This window comes from Cyprinus carpio, chromosome A21, assembly GCF_018340385.1.
Source record: "Cyprinus carpio isolate SPL01 chromosome A21, ASM1834038v1, whole genome shotgun sequence".
Lineage (NCBI taxonomy): Eukaryota > Metazoa > Chordata > Actinopteri > Cypriniformes > Cyprinidae > Cyprinus > Cyprinus carpio.
The window spans coordinates 22,331,865-22,349,268 of NC_056592.1; the positions used below are offsets into that span (position 1 = coordinate 22,331,865).

General features: G+C 40.7%; 3 non-coding genes and 1 pseudogene across 3 annotated transcripts; all 4 read left to right on the forward strand.

Moving 5' to 3' along the window:
- Positions 1-286: 286 nt before the first annotated feature.
- Positions 287-7,525, forward strand: LOC122134713 (annotated as a pseudogene).
- On the forward strand, positions 3,075-3,151 carry LOC122134810. The gene has a single exon (XR_006153106.1). It is a non-coding gene; the product is annotated as a small nucleolar RNA SNORD83 (small nucleolar RNA).
- LOC122134812 lies at positions 4,699-4,775 on the forward strand. The gene has a single exon (XR_006153108.1). It is a non-coding gene; the product is annotated as a small nucleolar RNA SNORD83 (small nucleolar RNA).
- On the forward strand, positions 5,971-6,046 carry LOC122134814. Its single transcript, XR_006153110.1, has one exon. It is a non-coding gene; the product is annotated as a small nucleolar RNA SNORD83 (small nucleolar RNA).
- Positions 7,526-17,404: the final 9,879 nt, after the last annotated feature.

Below are 17,404 nucleotides of genomic sequence, written 5' to 3' on the forward strand. Positions count from 1 at the left end.
CACACACACCACACTCTTCTCGGCATCACTGGACAGCATACGTACTAAAAAAACTAAATAAAAATAACTTTTCGTACAGCTATAATCTGCTACAGCCGCCTACGGGACTAACGCTACTTCTGCTACTTCCTTAGCAGCAAGGCACGCAGTAATGGCGGCGCTGCTTTACTTCCGTGTTTCGCCGGATTTGTCTATAATATCGCGATAATTCACATCCCGAGATGTGAGGCTCTTTGTGTAAGAAATACGCATGCGCGTTCATTCACACGTGCTGCCTCCTCTGAAGCGCGCAGCAGTGAAGATGGCGGACACAGAAAGTAAGATCATGTTTTTCACATTTGCGTTATTTCTATTACGATGCTGCTTAAATTAAACTCTAAACATTTATCTTAGCACTTTTATTCCCGAGTATGATGCGCTTAAGAAGTATACATCGATCAAAACACGAGTTCTCAACTTCAACCGGACGAATGGTAGCATTATCGTTCGTGTTAAAAGATTCCCGGGTGCATTTAGAAAGTTTAAACGTTTTCGTTTAGAAATGCGTTTTACAGTCATACTATTATTATTACTGCTAGTAGTAGGAAATTAAGCATGCACAAATAACCTGTTATTAGTTAAGCTAGTATTATGGAAATTAAATGTTTCTCTGCTTGCGTGGACGCCTGATACTCTGGCCTTTTAAAATCTTAATAAAAGCCTTAATAAATTACAATGCATTGAGGGCCAGAATTTAGCGGCTGCTTTAAAATGCAGCAACTCGTAACTTTAAACGTTGCGGAATGTAATTAATGTAATTTAACGTGAATAAAGCAGTGGTGAACTCTTTCGGTAGAATCAAACTGCACGTGCTGTCCGAAGGCGCCACGTGCTTCCGCAACTCCTGCTAACAGCAGCCGCTTTCAGCACACTTTAATACATGTTCATGATCAGATCATCTGTAACTCTGACTTACTTTGTCCTCAGCTGGGTCAGCTAAGAAAGAGAAGAAAAACAGAAGACCAAGAAAAATTTCAGAAGGAGAAATCGGGGTAATTGCTTTTTTTATATGCATGCACGTTTATGACTTATATTTGATTTGTCACTTTCACACTAGAGACTGTATAGCCTGAACTGTCATGTATAGATGCATCTAAAGCACAAATATCCACTGACACACATGTAGTAATGTATATGTATAATAAAGTCATAAAGCCAAATGTCCTTATCTCAAAGTACTGGAGATTTCCTTGATGCAAAATTATTTGAAATCTTGTTTTGAGTCATAGAACAAAATGTGAGTTTATACTCAAAAAAAAAAAAAAAAAAAAAAAAAAAAAGAACAAATATGTCTATAATAAGGTTTGAAAGGTTTTTCCCTTTTAAATGAAGTTGGTTGTTTCTGGACCTGTGGCAGATTTTTTTTTTTAAAATCATAAATTCACTTCATTTATATCAGCTTCACAGAAAACAAAGTAAATGTATCATAATTTATGAAACTTGAGACATTTATACTCGTAAACAAGACCAATACTGAGGAAGAACGTCACATTATGCTGTTGTACTGTAAACTAAATTGTTAGTAGCGCTTCAAAGTTTTGAAAATACCACACGTTTTGTGTTCTGTTACATTAAGAGAACATTGACATGCTCTTCCATTTGATTTATTCCTTAAACTTTCTGAACTTGGTCTAAAAAAAATATTAGTATCAAATCCTGCAGAAACCCTGTATATGTCCAGTGAATTGACCGATCTTAGATGCATGTTCTGAGGAATTGCCTTAAAAAAGCCTTTTGTTGTAGTGTCAAGAATTGATGACTGATAATTATTTTTATTTTTTTTGATATTGTGACTACGCTACCTGATTTAAATCTAGATGTTGGTTTTTGTATTGTTGCTATCAGGACCTTCAAGAAAGCGGAGACTTCCTCATCAAACCTGAGTCTAAGGTGGTGAGATTGGACACGTCTCAGTGGCCGTTACTGCTGAAGGTCAGTGTTTACCCACAGATCCTTTGGTCAAGTGCACGCGTGGCATGATGAAGGTGTTTATCCATTCGCCGCGAGCGCTGCCGACTCTCTCCCTCAGCGGCCGTTCGCGGTCCGTTCTGGGCCGCGGGGGTCAACAGCGGTCTGGTTCTGCTCGGCTGGTCCAGTGTTCTGTTGGTCGGCCGTGGCGGGGTCTGATGTGCTGGTTGCGAGGGGTCAGAGCGGTTCTGACAAAGACGAATAGACGTTGTCTGATCACACGCGTCACTTGAGTTCTCAGATACTCGCTTCTGCTTTGTGTTCTTGTTGTGATCTATAAACCTGCTTCTCTGCAGAACTTCGATAAGCTCAACAATCAGGACGGCTCATTACACTCCTCTGCCGCATGGCTCGAACCCGCTCAAGAGGAACATACATGATTATGTCAGGTAAGAAATCCTGGATTAAGAAGTTACAGGGATGTAATGATGCGTCCGATCCGGGTGAAAATATGTGACGGTTGAAATGTTAAATCGTTTGTGAGGGAGGGAGAGGGGGGGGGGTTATCTGAATGTATCTCTTCAGAAAAGTTTAGATGGTATTTTATTTTCATCTTTTCTTTGTATAATGTGTATTAAAGCAGTGTTTATTAGCGCAGCGCTGCTTTGTTCTGTAAGCGCCACCTGCTGTCAGAGAGTGAAACTGTGTCTCATTCAGCCCCGTGTCTATTGTTTTGGTTGCATTCAGATTTTTTATGTAGAATAGTTTCATAAAGCTAAAGTCAGACTCAAGTCCTGCTCATGTTGTGTGTATGCAGCATCTTTGTTTGCATCGTGAGTAAAAATGCAGTGGCTGCCTCAGATTTTAAACGGAAAGAGCACAGGTAAAGCCTTAGTTTGTTTATATGAAGAGATTTCTTATTTGTATTTATCTGATTTGGGATTAGTTTTCATTTCTATTTAGTTTTGTTATTTGACATTTAATTTCACAAAGAAATGTTCAGCATTTTGTCTGAGAAATAATAAAATCATACCTTTTTCGTTTGTAATTTGTCTTAAATCTTTGTTGTGGAACATATCGCATCATTACATCCCTATAAGTTATCAAAGTATTCAGTATGACGCAAAGCCACATGATGTGATGTAGATTGCATTAGCACTCTGTGCAAAGATGACCTGCTATCTATCACCCATGACTGATGGCTTCTCCAAAAACACAAGCGTTTTGAGTTGTACCGTGAGTTCCTACAAGTGTTTTTAATCTGTCCACCCAGGACTGGTTTCATCAATCTGGACAAACCTGCAAACCCCTCTTCCCATGAATCGTCGCTTGGATCAAGAGAATTCTTTCGTGTGGAGAAAACAGGCCACCAGCGGCACTCTTGACCCCAAGGTCACGGGCTGCCTGATCGGGTGTGTGGAGCGAGCCACGCGACTGGTCAAATCTCAGCAGAGCGCAGGTGGGTCCGCCGTAACGCTCCCAGATCAAGAGATTGATATCTTCACACACACTTACAGTAAAGCTAGTGGCCTCTCCTTACTACTCTTGTGCCGTTGCTTTTAGGCAAAGAGTATGTGGGCATAGTACGGCTGCGCACAATGCGCTCGAGAACACGATCACCAGCTGCGAGGGTAAGTAGGCTTTAATCAAGCAGTCGAGTTGGTCTGTCAGTGTGGCGGTCTCTCTGTTGTGTGTGTGAGATGATGCGCGTGTTTATATCCCATTCTCTGAGTGTCTCCGGGCCCCCATCTCTCTCTCTGGTCTCCTGACTCTCTGCTGCAGTGTCTGCTGCAGCCGCTGGGGGTCTGGAGCCTCATGCAGGTTTGGGAGGGCCCCGGTTTCACCGAAGAAGAGCTGACACGTTGATCACGTACACATGGGCCGTGTGACCCTAAACGGCTACAGGAAGTCTGAGAGAGAGCTTCTGAGTGTTGTGCTTTTCCTCTGCAGGCTCTGGAGTGTTTGACAGGAGCCCTGTTCCAGAGGCCTCCGCTCATCGCCGCTGTGAAGCGCCAACTACGAGTGCGGACCATCTATGAGAGCAAAGCTGCTCGAATATGATGCAGAGAGACGATTAGGTATAAACTTAAGGTTTTATTGAAGTCAACATGAAATCTGCACCTTGTTTCTATAATTTGTTTTTCCAAAAATAAGTCTGGGTGATAAAAAAAAACGTTTTTTACTCTATGGACTTATTTAACAGCTGATCCCTCAGTAAAATAAATTGTCTAATAACTCTGCGTGTCTCTGGGGAAATTAATGGCGTGGCTTCATCGAACGTGCAAAGCTTTTTTCAAGTAACTAGTAAAGTAATGCATTACTTTTAATATCTGACGTTTTCAAAAAAGTAATACCAGTTACTTTATTTTCCCGTTTATTCACTGAAATTGAGAGTGTGGTGCAGAGGCACTTCCTTCAGTCTAAGGCTTATTCATTTCACTTTTGGTGCAAAAGTGCCTTTAGAGTTGCCAAAAATATCTTTTTTGTATTTTTATTAAACTAAGCAATCCCAGCTCAGGTGCCGACAAGTAACACAAAAATAACATAATGCATTACTTTCCATAAAGTAACACAATTACTTTTTTTTTATAGAGTAACAGAATATTGTAATGCATTACTTTTAAAAGTAACTTTCCCCAACACTGTTAAGTGAATATCAATTTATAAATATTAATAGCATATGATATGGAGAATATTGTGATTATTTCAGGGCTGTTGTGAATGCAGTTTCATGTTGACTCTTATTTTGAAGCCACATGATGTGATGTAGATTGCATTAGCACTCTGTGTGAAGATGACCTGCTATCTATCACCCATGACTGATGGCTTTCATGCACTATGATGACTCTGTCTGCGAAGTGCGTGATTGTGAGTAATTGTGTGCTCTCGATCGGTGTGCAGGTATCTTCTGGGTGAGCTGTGAAGCGGGCACGTACATCCGGACTCTGTGTGTTCACCTGGGGCTGCTGCTGGGAGTCGGCGGTCAGATGCAGGAGCTGCGGCGAGTCCGCTCCGGTGTGATGGGAGAAAAGGTACGTCTGCAGAACCAAAGTGTTGTTGAGTTCAGTTCTGGGCTTTTTTTGAGTGATATTAGAAACATGCATAACCTTCATAAACTTCAGCCAACATTAAACTCTATACTATGACTCGGAATTAAAATGGACAGAACTTGAGAGCTGAATCTTTGCTGTCAGAAGTAACCATTTTTTTTTGTGATTAATGGAAGGGGAGGCATGCTATAAATGTTCGGTGAAGGGAAATAACGTGGACATGGCAACCCTGGCCTGAGCTACGGTTGATTAAAAGGCTCAAATAAATCCTGCATTAACTGCTATTTTTAGTTTAAATGGATAGTACACTCAAAAATAATTTCTGCATCGTTTCCTCGCCCTCAAGTTGTTCTAAACCTGTATTCATTTCTTCTGTTGAATGCAAAAACGATTATATTTTGAAGAAAGTCATGTAACCAAACAGTTGACAGTAACCACTGACTTCTCCCTAGTATGGAAAAAAAAATTACTGTGGAAGTCAATTGGGTTCCGTCAACGGATCTAGTTGCAATGAATAAAAACAATATTTACTTACACAAGGCCACATAAAAAGCTTTTTCGTTGGCTGATACCAGTGTTTGTCTCTCCAAGGATAACCTGGTGACCATGCATGACGTGTTGGACGCCCAGTGGCAGTTTGACCACAACAAAGATGAGACTTACCTGAGGAGGGTGATCTACCCTCTGGAAAAACTCCTCATCTCCCACAAAAGGATCGTCATGAAGGACAGCGCTGTATGAAAACTTGTTCATTTCGTAATTTAATATTCCAGACGAAGTTTGAAGTCGGCGGCTCTGATGCTTTGTTTGTGTAACAGGTGAACGCTATATGTTACGGCGCTAAGATCATGTTACCAGGTGTCCTGCGGTATGAAGATGGGATTGAAGTGAATCAAGACATAGTCGTTATAACCACTAAAGGAGAAGCCATTTGTACAGGTGAATGTTAAGATGTCTCTCAGCACCGCTCTAAGCCACATGATGTGAAATAGATTGCATTAGCACTACTGCAAAGATGACCTTCTATCTATCACCCAAGACTGATGGCATCAGTCCAGAGTTTAAAGCTGCCGCTCGTCTTTGTGCAGATTTGAGTTTGATTTGTTTATCCTCAGCGGTTGCCCTGATGACGACCGCCGTCATATCCACGTGTGACCACGGTGTTGTTGCCAAAATCAAGAGGGGTCATTATGGAGCGAGACACGTATCCACGCAAATGGGGCCTTGGACCGAAGGTGAGAAACGTGTAGAGAAATCACTGTTTATTAGTGAAATCAGTGTTTACATGTATTTTAAAAAGACTTGTGTTTCAGGCTAGTCAGAAGAAAAATGATGATCCAGAAAGGACTTCTAGACAAACACGGCAAAACCAACGGCAGCACCCCCGGCAGACTGGAAAGAGGGCTACGTAGACTACAGGTACAGCTGCTTCTGAGCCACCAATATTTAATGTTTTACTCATGATCACAACAACATTATCACAGTTTATTATTAGTTTTTTTTAAACAACAGCAGCCAAATATATATTGTGCGTTTTCAAGTAGAGAACATATCATTGTTTCAGTGCAATTTAAGAAGTTTCTTCCCGTTGTGTTTAAAGAGCCTTGTAATGGCATGATCGGATTACTTCAGAGTAGACTGTGTAGGGAATGTACTTTGTCCGGCTTCAGTGCAGTAGTCTTGAAATGCAGCATCTCTTGCACCAAATTACAGCTCCATTTTGGTGCAAAACGGTGGTATAATCAAGATAACCCCATAGGAGCATTTTGCTGTCACAATCTTTTAATAACAAAGGGCAGATAAATTGCAGTAACCGCCGCTACACTTCATGCTGATCATGTTATCAGCAACTGCATTCAATGTAAGCTCCGACATAGGACTGCATTTGGGTGGATGCATTAATTTGAAACAAAATTTTCCAGCCCAGATTAATGCATTAAAATCGACAGCCCTAGAAAAACTAAGCCCTAAAAACAATCAACCATGATTTCCTTTAACCTACAAACCCAAAACCATGCCCCAACGTCGCTTCTATATAAACTGGGCTTGGCCGTTCTGGTGTCTGTGTGTGTTTGACTTGGTTCTCGTATCCGTTTAACGTAATGTCAAGAAATTACATACACAACAGAATATAAAGTACCTGTGAACCACTTTCACTCTGTAATGCTGCACTTTTATTATCGCTTGACACTTCTTAAGTGCCCACACCGAGGTCACAAATCATCCACCTAGATCGATGATAAGGAACCGAGGCTGAAATATCAGGTGAAAAAAAGAATAGCTCAAAACCGATTCTTGGTCGATCTTAGTCTTAAGTGGAGAGTATCTGCAGACTGGTTAGCCCTTTCTCGGTCTGCTGTGCCCCGGGGCGGGAGCCTGTATGCTAAAGTGAAAACACTGAGCCCAGGACAGTTCTGGTCGGCAGCGGGCTGGACCGCCAGCTCGTGCGCTCGTGGATACACCCTGACCACTTCCTCTTGGACCAGAAATGGAACTGTCTCTTTACTTGGTTAGCACACCCAAGGTGACCAAGCGTGGTGACCGTTGGGTACGACGGCATCAAAGGTATGCTTTAGGAAGCCCACCACATGGATCCACATGTATGTTCCAAATCTGGATTATTGGATTACCAAGATTCTCTTTTCTCGAGGAAACGATGATGCGCAGCGGCAGCGAGCGAACAGTGCGCGAAGGCAGATGCTAGGACACAACGACAGCAGAAAAGAAGACAGGAAGGAGTAAGAAGGAAGACAAGAAGTGACCGAAACGAAATTGACGCTCGCGCAGAGGGGCAGCGGCCCTAGGCATCCAGCTGAGCAAAGAAGAAATGAGCGTGAGCACATTTGATGCTTGATTGGATGAAATGCAAAATAAGTAGATTCTCATTCAGCATGAAGGCTGTTGCAAAGGGAATGTGGCAATTGTACAATTAATTTAATCAGCTTAATAAATTGTCAGCATCCTATTTTTAATGTTCACTTGGCATCCTCTTGGTAGTGTTACTGCGATCTATCACGAGAGACTTTGAAATTGGGTTCATGACATCCGGACATGTGAACACGCTCTAGACAGCGTCGGAGTTTAGGTGTATGTTTGAACGGTACAATAAACACAATAATGCTCAATGTCTTTTTTTTGGTGAGGGATCATCTCAAACTGTCTCTAAATGAGTGTTTTATTTAAAAAAAAAAGTCCTTAATGCTCTTCAAGAGGTGGGAGGATACCAGATGTGCGTCAGGTTTTATACGAGACAGCGCTGTTTAAAGTGAACCCTGATGGCAGTCCTGGCATTTGATTGAGATCAGGAAGTAATATAGATTCATCTATAGTTCCAAATGACCGATTATGCATATATAATTAAGCTTAGTGAAGTTTAAGTTGTTTTCTTTTGAATTAAAAGTAACACATTTCAAAGCCTATTAAAATGTTAAAAATTTGTCTTCGTTATACTGTAATGTTGTAATTTAATAGCTAAAATTGAGGGAGAGAAAGCATTTTACTAGAGACTTCAGTAGCAGTCTTGGTAATTATTCTGCTTTCCCTACATAATAGACTACTGGGTTCACATATGCCATCTGGTTCTGCATCATTTGCGTCAATCAGTGGAAAATTGACAATATAAATATTATTAAAGATGAAAGCAAAACAGAAAAAAAATTATGTTTTTTTTTTTTTTTTCGCAGTTGACCCGACACTATTTAAATGCTGTTCCTTCACAACAAAGGTTCCCGACCGAGCGCAAAGCCGGAAGAAAAAGAAAGAAAAAGTCCTAAAGATGCCGAGTAGGTGATCCAGAAGAACAGAGACTCGTCTGTTGAAGTTCTGTGCAGGAGGTAATATTGAGCAGATTCTTCTATCCCGTCCTCACCCACCCGTCAGTCATGTCCGTGTCCACGAGTTCATCGTGGACGGCAGGTCGGGCATAACCCAGGCGTTGCTTTGTAAATGCTGTTGCGGTTATTTTTTTTTCTCATTGCGTGGATTGTCCAAAATGAAACCCATATTGCATGGGTTTATTCGGGGATTGAATGTGAGTTTTGTTTTTGTAAATACAGACAAATTGTAATCCTGTAATCAAATGAAATATGATCTGAGTTTTTACAACAACAACAAACAAAAAAAGCCTTCATTTCTTGTGTTGAACTGGTTTAACAGGTCAGTGTGTCATACAGTGGAGCTGGGTTGCAGTCATTTCTACACAGACTGCAACCCCCCCCCTCCCCCAAAAGGTTTTTGGTTTTCTTTTTCCCTTTACAGTGTTTGCTTGGTTTAGCAGGTTCTCATTTTCATTTCAGAAGAAGAGGTTCATAAGTTTTATTTCCCCCAAAAAATGTAAATGCACAACTCCTATAGTATGAGACAGGAGAAAATAGAGGTCATCTTTAGGAAGAGCCACCTCAATTTATTCTGATGCCCCAACATAATCAGTGACATGCAATTCTGGTTGCGTTATGATGTTATAAGGCCGAAAAGAGGAATTCAAATGGTTGGAAATCAAGAAGTCTTATGCATTTATTGGTCTGTTATAAATATCTGTCGTGACATGTGGGGCTCTTTCTCCTAACCACGGTCACATTATCAGCATCACAGAAAATCCGGAATCAGTACGAGTGATTTACCACTGTAGAGCAATTATTAGGACCGGTTGTTGGAAACTGAGTGTCGGTTCTTAGCAAGGTGTAGTCAAAATGGATAGTTTTTTTTTTTTTTTTTAAGAGGACTTTTTTTTTTTTTTTTTTTTCTAAATGGCGAAGGGCGCCTTTTTATTTAACTTCTTTTGGACTGAAGCAATGCAACAACCCGCTGACTGCAATGATACAGCTTAAACGCTCAAAGACAATTTTTAATATAAACTCTGACTGATTTCTTTCTTAAAGAGGAAAGCCATAACCCCTTTCAACACTGTGATTCCCGGAAAATACACAGGGTAATGGAAGTATTGCACTTTCACCACTGCCAGTGACTACCCGGAATATTTGCTTGTGTTCACACGAATAAACGCTAGGCATTTTAACGTTTCACTGAAAGCTGGCAAACGATCTCAGCTATCAATCCCGGGACGTGTTTGCGTTCACACAGAAGGCGACCCGGCAATGTTCTGGCAATTTCCCGGGTGCAACGTGCAGTGTGAAAGGGGCTATATACACCTAGAATTCCTCGGGGGTGAGTAAAAAATCCCAATTTTCATTTAACTAACAACTTAAAGCAACAATATCACTACTGCAATTTGAATGAAGCTGTTATGTAGCTATTCATGAGGTTTGAAAGGAATTGTAGTGAACTAGAGTTGGGGATAGAGCTCTACCTTCACTGAGGAGAACTGAAAAGGATTTCATAAAAAGCTTTGTGTATCGGACGTTCCCTTAGAATTCAGCTTCAAACCAATGGAACTGGAAACAAACAGCTTCCCGCTTCTTTCTTCTCTCGACTTTAGTTAGTGAGAATAGACTTTCTAGAATGATGGATATAAATATCAGTGTATTATTCAGTTGCAATATAATAGGAATGAATGACAGCGAGTGTTTATTCTGCAGAATACTTCCTGACAAAGTCCAAGCTTTGAAGATGTCCTGTTTTTCATTTTAATCAAAAGAATCCTGAATGCAATGAACGTTGAAGCTGTTTTTTATTTCTCTGCAGTCTCTTTTTATCTCTGCAATAAACGTCAATCTAAAATATCATGTGTATACATTTAGTAAAACATTGTGCAAGTGGATTACTGCAATAATGAGTACTGGGGGGGGAATTTCAAAATACTTTGGGGAAATCCAGCCATTTTGTTGATTGTTTGATAAATAATGATCATCACCGTTGTCCACGACTTTCGTTTGACCTTAAAGGGGGGGGGCTTTGGAGTCACAACGTCGGTTGTGTTTGTTACCGTCGCTGGAAAGCCGCAGATTCAATCCAATCAGATGACGGCTTTGAAACTCCTGAAGTGTTTTCCATTTGGGTGTGTGTGGTGCATCAGGCAATGTTCAGCCAGTCGGTTCATGGGTGTGCCGTCTGAGGCTGAGACTAAACTATATGGCCCTCCATTTACTAGTTGAAGCCCAAACTGAACAAAAAACCTACCGTTCCCAAAGCACACAGATTTCTCTGTAAAGTGTGAACCACCTACACTGGGGGAAGAGTGCATGTTCTGAGGGCAAACATTTCAATGAAAAAAAAAGTATGCAATCTGTGAAACAAAAACCAACCGAGTTTAAAAGTAGGCCTGATTCTGCAGGGAAAGCGTGCACATTGGCAACCTGGTTGGCTGGCTGGTATTCGGGTATACATGAAAGAGGCGTTCTTGTTTTATTATAGCTTGGTGAGAGCAGGGGTTTCCCTCTATTGCCTCTACTGGACCCATTAGCAAACTTTGGGAACTTTTAGTAAGCCGATAACACAACATAAACTGTTTTGAGAAGCCACGGGATATTGATTCGGTCAAACCTCGAATTTATACTGCGGTTTGCTCTGCTATATGATTGATATTTTGTCACATACAAATACAGTAAAGAAAATTCAATGATTGCTTCGGCTGCTGTTAGAGGGTTCCAATTTTTAACAACAAATTTCAATGATTTACACTCGTTGGTTAATGGAAAAAAATGTTGTACAAAATGATTCAATAGAGATCACCGTGCTGGATTGACCAGGTACCCCCAGTTTTTAAAAAATTAATATAATGAAAACAATAAAAATGGATTTTTCTTTTTCCTTGTTAACATTTTCCATCGCAATAAGAAGCGCTGGATTACACTCTTTTATACCAACATGTTGGTGTTACCTTCTCCTCAAATCCTGATGAAAGCTTCTTGTCTTGTTCGTAATTCATGATTATTCTTGACATAGTTTGTAATGGGAGTAACCAAGAGTTTTTTAGAAGAGACCTCTATCTGCAGGGATAAGTATATAAAGAATGCCTGATTGTTTTTACAGTAACCAAATGCGTTGGTTATTTTTAGACTGCGTTGCAACACAACGCAAGATCTTCCAGATATCTGGTGTTCTGTTTTTCTGCTCTTAATCCGTAAACCATACTCCCATCCCCAGCCCTCTCCACAGTTTTGTCCAAACGTGGTTTGAGAAGTGTCAGAGTGTGCTCGACCAGCCCTTCTCTGACTCAGCACAAGAGAGATCGGCTTCTGTTATGCATGGCCTATGGATCTACACGCGGATCTTTCCAATGTTTTCAGCAACTAGTGACCCCAGCTGAAATCGACTCGTCAAATTTGCCAGGCTAGTCACAGCTTGACAGTGCATGTGAGCATACTTTGTCTTCCTGGTGCTTTAAAAGGGCAGGGGCTGCGTTAATGGTAAATATGTTAAGAGAACAAAAAAAGACATTTCGAAAAGATAAAATCCTAAGAAGTTCTAAAATATTATGTATATAGCTTCAAGCAACCAAGGAAAATAGTGCGGGAGCGTGGGGAAGTTGTGCATAGTGGTTAGAAGAGTTGGACTACCTAACCCCAAGGTTTGTGGGGTTCGATGGTATTGGCTTGAGGTGCCCCTTGAGCAAGGCACCGAAACCCCACGGCTCCCTCGGGCGCCCGCAGCATAAAGGCTGCCAACTGACTCCGGGTTGTTGTGTGTTCACTGGACTGTGTGTCGTTGCACTTTGGACAGGTTACAATGCAAGAGCACGAAAGTATGAGTATGGTTGCACCATACCTTGGCTGTGTCAAAGTCTCTGTGCACTTTTTGATTTTTTTTTTAACTCTTCTACAGGAGTTTGTCAAGACAACACTAGTGACTCATGGATGGTTGTTTTGGGGCCGCTTTTATTGTTCACTTTGGACTGAATAACTGTAAATTTAGGACTTTTTTTTTTTTAAATTGTTTAGGTCTTTCAGAATATAACTGATTTATGGTGAACTTTTTTGCATGTAGATATGTGAACTCACTTAAAAAAAAAAATACGTGGACATGATTCATATGTTGTGTTAAAGGGTAGAAAATATAAAATGTAACCACTTATGACCCAGCATAAGAAATCAAAAAAATGTAAAAAAAAAAAAAATATTTTTTTTTTTCCGTTCATCGATAATGGGGGGATGAAACTTCGTTTACATTTGTTGCATTAGCTATGTGAACCCACTTTAAAAAAAAGTACATGATTCATATATTACATGAAAACCCCATTAAAAAAATGTGACATTTTGCAGAACACTTCATAAAATCCCCCCAACAATTCAAAATAATAATCAAACAAAAAATATTAAACCATTATTCATGGCAAAACCTGTAATCGTAATCTCACTCCTTTGAAATTGTATGACGTTGTTGAGCAAGGGGAAAACTTGTATCAGTATTGAAGTACCACACATGCCTCCACAAGATTTTTTAACATGGACCCGACCTGATAAAACATTCACGAAGGTCAGTATGGCAAAACTGATGGAGAGTTCCAGCTAGGCTGAGCATTTAGACTGAGTCATTTATTTTCCCATGGAAAGGAATTGCAACAGCCATCGTTGTGGTTGGAGAATCATGAGGGATAGAGAACAAAGTAAGAAATGGGAACGTGAAAAAGCAACTGTGAAATGCCCCGTACTAGTTCTGGTTATGATTTCGAGAGCCATGCATCAGAAAGTGCAGTTTGACCCTTGACAGCTTGAAAATACAAACCTCCATTGTACTCGCGAACCTCTCAGCTGGTGAAATTTCTACAAAAAACAGCCAAAGAGCCAACGGCAGTGAAAGTAGATTTAAGGTGCGTCACTATTGGCAGAGTGTGTCTGATACGCCAAAAGCATACGTGCTGTGTTGTGACCAGTAAAAACAGCCGAATGGGTATTGGGCAAGAGGCGGAAACACATCCACAGGAGCTTTGGAGGTGGGTGCTGACACAGAAACAGGACCTCCAAGTTAGCCATTCTGCTCAAAAAAAGGACACTAGCTTGGATGTTCTTTTCTTGTCCATTTGTTTGGGGGATTACAAAGTTGCATGGCCTTTCTTTCTGTGGAATACGTAGTAGAAAGGATTGTCGCAAATCTCCAAAGGGAGGGCACTACTATCCTGCCGGCGTTCTGGCTGCTGATTTAAATAAAACAACACATGAGTATTAGTAAATCAAGGTCTTAATGTGAGAACCAGTGATTCTGGAATGGCCATGTCTTGATGCGTGCATCTTTAAAGATTTAAGATATTGACCAGCTCGGGCAGACCTAAATATGTATAAAATGAGTCTTCGGGATGGCATAGTAAACCCAGAACGTGTTGTTTCCATTCCAAGTGCAAGCTTACCATTGTTTTGTCTATGCAAAACATACGTAGATGGGACGTGTTTGACCCCGTTTACTGCCTTTCGCAAACCCAAGTGTTGATTTTTTGGCAAATCGTATGGAAACCACTGGGGTTCAGTTTGACCTCCTATTACAAATGACAACCACAATTTGCACCCACGGTTTCCCAAAGCAACATCTGGTATGTCGAGGACATGTAGAGCCTCATTGCACATTCATGAGGAGTTGTCAAATGAGAGAAACAATCATCACAATCTTTCACGAAGAACTGTAAATTAGTTAAACCAAGTGTGATTAGTCAAAGCGCAGTTTTGATACATGGAATATGTGGTGCCAGCAATATTGACTTCAGTTTTGGGTTGATCCTCAGCGCGAACAACTGGCTTATTGCTTGGCTTCTCACAGATAACTCAGACGGCAGCACACCAGTCATTCTGGACTATTTTTGATAATTACTATCATGCTGGCTTTTTAGTTAGCTAGCAGCACTTGGGCCAGCAATGCGAGCATATACTCACTAGTTGTGTACACAGAAAGAAAAGTACAGCTAGGGTTTGGAATGGACATAACCATTTTAACAAGGACATCTAAGTACATCTGTTTTTAGTTTCGTTTGCAGTTTTAAAAATGTCATATGAGTGAAAAAAATAAAATGATATGTTAGCATTCAATTTAGTACCAGAAGGTTCTTAGTCACAACACAAGTTAAAGTTAGGGTGTAAATGTTTCATACAAACCCACTCAATATATCATTCATAAGAAACTGTAAAAAAAACAGAAAATTTCTCATTCTTTTACACGAATTACAGAAAAGACTCCGCCATTACTGAACGAAAAGACAAAACAACATAAATTGCATCGTGTTTCTACATTTACAAATTCTGGCTTTCGTTTTTAAATTAAGCACATTGAAACCCTTCAAAGAATTCTAAGTTAGGCAAGCTAACATACGGTACCGCAAATATGCAAACGCCGAGTCCGCATGCGCTTTGGCATACACCATTTCAACCTCATGTGCATGGCTAGTGTCCATAAACGTGTGTGTTGAAAAATGTGTCAGTAATCAGCAGCGGAAGGTGATTAAGTTATTTAGAGCAATGTTCTCGGACCATTAAACCAAATTGTTTTTTTCAGCTAGCAAGAATGTGTGTGACAGAATAACATGCTGAATCGAGATTAAAAGCCTCACTTTAGCAATATCTCATCAAATAGGTTAAGAAGCGCTGATGTACATTGTAAAGGGAGGAGGAAAACTGTCCGTAGAGCTGTTTCTTTTGTAGAAAAGCAATGCATCTTTGTGTTGCAGAAAACTTGTGTTGGGGACAGCATTTAGAAAAGCCATTATGTGTCAGATTACATTAACATTGCAACACGGGGATACAGCATAATTTTGCTCAGAGCCAAATACAAATGCAGTTATTCCGTTAATGACAGTCTCATTTCTCTTCAAGCGTTTAAGGCTGGGTTTGGGTTTTGATGGAACGCTAGGAAAAAAACACGGACTGTGGCCTGCTTTGAACCAATCGAAATAAGAAATACCCCGTCCCAAAACGTTCTGAATAAATGGAATATCTTTTCCATTTTCCACATGGCTCGAAACACTGTCTTTGTGGCCTTTTCGGAGCACCTTCAGTGTTCACACATCTTTCAGAAAAATACAATCGTTGGTGTTCCACTGGAATTTAGGTGGAACAGAGGTTGTTTGATCCTATTCTGCTATTCTTGCCTTTCCCAACTTTAAAAGCAACACATAGAATTGCTCTGTACGAATGTTAGGCAGGCCCGTCTAACCTAGAAATAGGTTGCCGCTCGATTTGGTCTACGGAGGTTAACTGACAGGGTTAAAAAAACTACAGAAAAGTCGAGTCCAGGATAAAGTTGAAGGGAGCCAGCGACTGAATAAAGATTATTTCAGTTTGTTCTTCTCAGTTCCAATTTACGCCAAGCTGAATCATCACGGAGAAAACCGTGTGCGTGTGTGTGTTTATGCATAGACCAGTTCCACTTTGGAGTTGGGATATCCACTGCCACCACGTCATACCCTACGGAGGCGGCTGACAACGGGCCCTGGCGCGCAATCTCGCAATACAGATTCTCATCGATGAAGAAATATCCTCTCGCCTTACGAGTTCAGCCCTACAGTCATACCACACGAAGCAGTCTGGCGGTGATAGAGCTTGTCTCTGGCCTCAAGAAAGTTTCCCTGCGTTTAAGGACAGTTCTTAAATGTAATTTATTGTGAACCTAACTCTTCTGGGATTTTACTGTCAATGCGCCAGCTCAATAGTGTACCAAAAAGGACAAAGCTTATAAAGAGACACTATAAGGACTTTAATATTCATGTTTAAAAAATAAATGTTTCATTCCACATATTTCCACACAACTTGGGAGCATCCAACTCTAAGTTTTCTTAGAAACCTTTCAACTATCTTTCTAAATGTAAAACTAAGTTATTTCTAAGAATAATCATAAACTTAGGTGAAACAGTGTTCGATTGGTTCATTTATCTGCTGTCCGTAATGATGTTCTTAAAGGTAAGCAACAAAAACAGTATGTATCCATGGTTCAGGGCGAACGTATTGTCACCTGTGTCCAGTGGAGGGTGTCACACATGTTGCTTATTTGTGTTTTTGAATTGTTTCAGAGACCCCATTCCCAGAGTGCCTTTTCTCCATGAGTTGCAAGCCTCCTACCACCTTTTTTTTTTTTTTGTCAGGGCGCCCTTAACCGTTCCCCTACGTTCACCCCTACGTGTTTCCTCCCCCCACCCTTCACAAAAACTGGACTATTGGTGTCATTCAGCCGAAACATTCGCAGAAATAAAGTTTTTTTAGAATTTTTTTTGTTGTAGCTAGAAATACCACTTCCAATAAGCGTTACGTTACTCCTCAGTGAAACACGTTTCCAGTATTTTGGAGGCCTTATAACATCTGTCAACAGCGTTCTACAACGACCACCCCCTTTGTCGTCCAGTCCTCCTTCTGTTCTTTTCCAATTCCGTTATCAATGGACCTCAATGTTCTATCATTTTTACATCCCCCTCCCCCCCCGCGAAAATTGTGGGGATACGGCACCCAACAGCAGTGAAGTGCACATTACCAGTTGATATGTGGATCAGTCTGGTGCCGAGTGAAGACGGAACCATGCTGCAGCACGGTCAGCTTCATGTA